Consider the following 6,084-nt stretch of genomic DNA (forward strand, 5'->3'; position numbering starts at 1 on the left):
TCATTCTTCTCTTGCTCTTTCTCAGCAAGGGGAAGAAAAAGCAGCTCTCCCTCAAGCTGGAGTCACAAGGGCGACGTAAGGATGACTTCCTGAGTGCCAGCTCAAGTCCTCTGCTCTGCCAGCTGACCCATCAAAGGGCTGGCACCACTTTCTTAGGTTTCCCCATCGGTGTGTGCCAGGCTAGTAACACTTTAGCTCTATCCCTTCACTTTTCCATTATACTAACAAACCCATCTGGCTGGGCAGAAGCAACATACAATTTCTTTGTTCACACATATTAATAAGGATGTAAGAGACACATCCTGGCTTGGCCTGCCAGTTCTTCCTTGCAAGTCTTGAGGGAAATGGGGAACATCTGTACTTTGGAATTTGCAGGTGTTGTCCTGGGCCATCAAATAGAACAGTTGCAAATACTTTCTTGAGGCAGGCACCATGGCTTAGCTGGCTAAAGCAGCTGTTTAATAAACAGGAGATCCTGGGTTCAATTCCCAGTGGTGCCTTGTTGTATGGCTTTTGTCTCCTCGCTCACATTTTCCTGTGTCTTTCTGGGAAGCAGAGACCACCTCCCTTGGCAACACAAGTAATTGCTTGCTAAAGAAAAGGCTTCTTTGGCGAGAAGCATTGGAAAGAATCAAATCACAAGCCTGGAGTTGATGAAAAGGCTGCTGTGACTGGTATTAGCATGGTGGTTGCTTTGACTGCAATTGCTGCAACATGAGATTCTGTGTCCCATGTCCTTGTGATTTGCTGGGGATGTCCACACACAGATGTCATGTCACCTTCCTTTTGATTGCCACTGATGAAAAATGGAGCAGCTGGGAGAAAAGTCCCAGTCAGCAGCACCATGGCTAAGCTGGCCAAGGCACCTGCCAGGTAAAGTGGAGGTTAGAGATGCAGCTCTCAGTAGTGCTTTGCCAAATGTGTCCGCTCTTCCCACCTTTTGGTCAATCCTTTGAGGAAACAGAGAAGACTGCCTCTGCCTTGCAATGCAAATGCTTCCAAAAGAAACCGGTTGCTTTTTCTGACAAGTGTCAGAAGGAGGCACCTAAGAAAGTCATAGTTGCTGGGATTCCCATCTGTGAACACAGGACAGATGAGAATCCTAGCATCTATCCACATGCCTCCAGCTGTGTGCCCAGGGTCAGCTATAGCTGTGACTGGCTGATGGAGGGATGTGTTGGAGCAGCTGGGCAGAGCTGTGCTTGTGCTACACAGAGAGGTGCATGTGAAACTTGGGGGCCAATTCTGCCTCATTTCCATGCTGAGTGTTGTAGGCTTTGTCAGTAAAGGTGCCCAAGGGTGTGTTCTTGTCATAGGGGTTGTCAGCACTCTGGGGGCATATGTTTGCGTGAACTCTGGGGCTTAGTGACGGGTAAGTGAAAGCAGTGACTCACAAGGAAAACTCAGGTTGAGGGCAAGGGTGTGGTAACACTGTGCAAGTCTCAGATGGTCTGTGTGCAGGAAGTTCAGTACTGGAGAGCAGCCCAGGGGGAGGAAACTTCTGTTTGCTATGATGGAGTTGAACCCGAATATTATCTTAGCAAAGAGAAGATGTTAGACATTCTGCTGTACTGCTCTGCAAATCAACGGTATTGGCCTCTGGGCGCTATCCCACAGTGCACCATTGTGACCACTCTGGACAGCAATCTGAACTCGGATGCACTGGCCAGGTAGACAGGAAAAGCCCTGCGAACTTTTGAATTTCATTTCCTGTTTGCCCAGCGTGGAGCTCTGATCAGCACAGGTAGTGATGCTGTCCCAAACCCAAAAAGAGCTCCACTATGGACCGTACGGGAGATACTGGATCTGATCACTCTATGGGGAGACAAATCTGTTCTATCACAGCTCCGTTAGAGAAGACGAAATGTCAAAGCATTTGAAAAAATCTCCAGGCTATGATACAGAGTCCACAGCACAGTGCTGCGTGACAAGCGTAACGGAAAGCCAAAGAATCAAATGGATGCTCATGGAGGGAGGGAGAGCGTACTGAGGACTCCAGCTATCCCACAATCTCCGCGGTCTCTGAAAAGCATTTGCATTCTTGGCTGAGCTCCCAGTTCCTGAAGGGTCAAAAACATTTTCCCGGGTGTTTCAGGGTATATGTCATCAATTTACACCCTTGCGCCCCCTGAAAGAAAAGGGAAAAAAAAGTTTCTCACCTTTTTTCAATGTCACTCTATGTCTACCGCATGCTGCTGGTAGACGAGGTGCTGTAGCACTGAACACCAGCATCCTCTTCCTGGTGGCAGATGGTACAATATGACTGCTATCCATTGTCACCATCAGCCTGTGAGTGCTCTTGGCTGGCCTCGGTGAGGTCGGCCAGGGCACATGGGTAAAAATGAGAATGACCCCTGGTCATTCCTGGCAGATAGTACAGAACGGCTGGTAACTGCCTCCATCATAGCAACTAGAGGCTGAGCTCCATCAGCCCCTCCCTGCCCTTTCAAGTCTAATGAAAAGATTCTCTACTGCCTGGACTATCATAGCAGCGGGAGGCGGGGCTCCTCTCCCCCCCACACCGTTTAATGTCCTGCCTGGACTATCATAGCACCTGGAGGCTTCCTCCCCCTCATTTTATCTCACTAAGAAGTCAGGTTTCTCACTCCTGCATTCTTTATTACTTCATTACACAAATGGGGGTGGGGGGGAGACACTGCCACTGTAGCCCAGAAGGGTTGGGGGAGGAGGGAAGCAACAGGTGGGGTTGTTGCAGGGGCACCCCCTAGAATGGTATGCAGCTCATCATTTCTGCGGGATCTCTGGGGCTCTGACACGGAGCAGCTGTGCTCTCTGGTTCTCTAGTACACTTGCCTCATATTCAAGGCAGGACTGTGACTGCCCTGCTCCAAGAAATTTGTCCTGAATTGATACTCTCAGCAGTGTCCTGCCAGAGGCCAATTGTTACAGGGGTCATCTGGGATTACAGCTGGGAACTCTCTGAAGCTCAGGATGCGCTTCCTCAGCTAGGGGACGTATGTAACCCACACATCTCCAGGGTGCGGTGCTGTGTCCCAGCTAGTGGCACCACGATCACTTAGAGGGAGAGAGAAAAGGAGTCTTTTCTACAGTCTTAGCTAGCAGCCAGGTGGCTTTTAGTTCATGCTGTAGAGCTAAGCTCCTGAATTCCCACTTCGACCCCACCCACTGACAAGTCACCAATCCGGATCTGTCAGCGTAACTGAGACAGCTGCCGCCCCAAGAAGGAGAAAGCTGCCATGACACGCCCAGCTGAGAAGAGGTGCCAAGCAGTGAGCTGACACCCATCAGAGCTTCCTGTGATAAACCGCAAACTTTGGACAATAGCAGGGTGGTAGGAAGTGTTGCCCTCAGAGTGGCCTGGGTCAGAGCCCATGGGAAGCCCTGGGCTCCCCTGCCATCTGCTGCACCCTCCCGTCCCACGGGACCAAAACCCTGACCACTAGGCGACATCCCCACGAGCAAAGGCCATCACCAGGCATCTGTCTTCGAAAGTTTGCAGAGGATGTGGAGCAGAAAGGGCAGAGAGGATGAGGATGGCTCTTGGGAAGAGGGAGGGAGGGAGCCTTATGGGAATGTCTTGTTTACCTCCATCAACCCAATGATCAGATCATTGATGCCTAGAATCTTCCCTGATGTGCTGTAATTGATTGGACCTAGATTTTAAAATGGGTACCACATTTGCAGAGGGAGAAATGTCAGCGAGTTGACTGGAAGGCCATTGCAAGCTCAACTAATTATGCAACGTGGCTTATGCCTCATCTAACAAGCTCCTTAAACAACAGCTTCCAATTTTCACTTACATTGTTCTGTTAAGTGTTTTTCTCCAAAACACTTTCACTAATCATTTTGGTCACCTTTAGAAAGTTAGCCCTTTCAGTGCACCAAATATAAATATTGCTGGTGGGGACTACCCTCTATTGGTCATAAGAACAGCCACACTGGATCAGACCAATGGTTCGGCCACCCTAGAATCCTATCTTCCCACAGTGGGCAATGCCAGGTGCCCACAAGGGAATCGACAGAACAGGGAATCATCAAGCAATTCATCCCGTCACCCATTCCCAGCTTCCGGCAAACAGAGGTTAGGGACACTTCAAGAACATGGTTTTGTATCCCTGCCCATCCTGGCTCATAGCCAATGATGGACCTCTCCTCCATCAACTTATCTAGTTCTTTGGTGTTATAGTCTTGGCCCTCACAGCATCCTCTGGCAAAGTTTCCCTAGGTTGACTGTGTGTTGGGTGAAGAAATACTTTCTTTGGTTTGTTTTAAACCTGCTGTCTATTCATTTCATCGGGTGACCGTTAGTTCATGTGTTATGAGTAAATAACACTTCCTTACAGATCCAGACTAACACGGCTACCCCTCTGATACTTCCTTATTTACTTTCTCCAAACTTGTCATCATTTTATAGATCTCTATCCTCGTCCCCCCTTAGTCATCTCTTTTCCAAGCTGAAAACTCCCCTCAGTTTTATTAATCTCACCTCACAAGGAAACTGTTCAAGATTCCTAATTATTTTGGTTGCTCTTTTCCGTACCTTTCCCAATTCCGATATATCTCTTTGAGATGGGGGACCAGCTCCAATATTCAAGATGTGGGCATACCATAGATTCATAGACAGGCAATATTATATTTCTGTCTTGCTAGCCATCCCTTTCTTAATGACTTCCCAACATTTTGCTCGCTTTTTTGACTGCCAATGCACATTGAGTAGATGTTTTCAGAGAAGTAACCACACTAACTCCAAGATCTCTTTCTTAAGTTGTAAGAGCAAAATTTAGACCCTATCAGTTTAGATGTAGAGTTGGGATCATGTTTTCCCATGTGCATTAAATTGCATTTATCCACATTGAATTTCATCTGCCTTTTTGCTGCCCAGTCACACAGTTTGGTGAGATCCCTTTGTCACACTTTGCACTCTCTTTTGGATGTAACTAACTTGAGTTGGTTTGTATCATCTGCAAATGTTTCCATCTCACTGTTTTTACCACTTTTTCCAGATCACTTAGGAGTATGTTGAAGAGTGCTGGACCCACTACAGACCCCAGGGGGACACCACTATTTACCTCTCCATTCTATAAATCAGACCCTCTCTTTCTTGCCTTTGAACCATACCTATCCCAGAGAGGACCTTCCATCTTATCCCATTTTGCTTCAGAGCCTTTGAGGAGAGACCTTGTCAAAGGTTTTCTGAAAATCTAAGTATATTACATCCACGGGATCACCTTTATCCACATGCTTGTTGACTCTCTCAAAGAATTATAGTAGATTTGTGAGGCATGATTTTCCTTTACAAAAACCATGTTCATTCTTCCCCAATGTAAGCAGGGGCAGACTCACCTGGAGGCACCTCCTGCTGATCATCTTGGGAATTAGCTCTCCAGACATCAGAGCGCCCACCGCAGGCCAGTGATCTGCCTCACTGCAGCTGGCCCCCTGTCCCTCCCAGGACCCCGGTGCCCCTTTTAACCTGGCAGTACCCCCTGGCAGTACCCCTACAGTTATGGGTATCCCCATCCCAGGGGAACCTCCACTCACTATTCCCACTTCACCTCAGTCTTAGCTACTGCCCAGTCTCCATCTAGCCCTCATTCACTGGGGCAGACTGCAGTATGAGCCACTCATCACAGGCAAAGGGGGTTTTGGCCCTCAGTTGTTTACTTTAGAGTAATGTGGCCCTTGCCACTTTACGAGTTGTGCAGGTCTGGATTAGGGCATTGCGCCACCCTGTGGGAATTTCATGTCCCTCCTCAGTTTCCCATACCGACACAATTTCCTTTGCTGTTCAACGAACAGCAAAACCTTTCTGTGTCTCTAGTTTGAGCCAGGGCATTCAATTCCATTGAAACGTTCTCTCCTGCAATGGCAATGGTCAGACAGAGGGGACGTGGCCACCTTCAGCAGCTCTGAGAATGAGATAGTTACTCTCCTCTTTCTTCAAGCTGCTGTTGTTATTCCATAAAACATGTACCATGGAATAAAAAAACTGAGTTTAATCCAGACTGAGGAAAGAAAGGAGCCACCAGCTCTCCGAAATATCTCTGTGCTCCAGAGAGAACCTGCCCCTGCTATTGGAATCACTGATGTGCTTCAGCTACA

At 48.1% G+C, this 6,084-nt stretch overlaps 1 non-coding gene across 1 annotated transcript; it reads left to right on the plus strand.

The window, feature by feature from the left end:
- The first annotated feature begins 426 nt into the window (after positions 1-426).
- Positions 427-500, plus strand: TRNAI-AAU (transfer RNA isoleucine (anticodon AAU)). The gene has a single exon. It is a non-coding gene; the product is annotated as a tRNA-Ile (tRNA).
- The last annotated feature ends 5,584 nt before the right edge of the window (positions 501-6,084 follow it).

This window comes from Gopherus flavomarginatus, chromosome 23 (assembly GCF_025201925.1).
Source record: "Gopherus flavomarginatus isolate rGopFla2 chromosome 23, rGopFla2.mat.asm, whole genome shotgun sequence".
Classification (NCBI taxonomy): domain Eukaryota; kingdom Metazoa; phylum Chordata; order Testudines; family Testudinidae; genus Gopherus; species Gopherus flavomarginatus.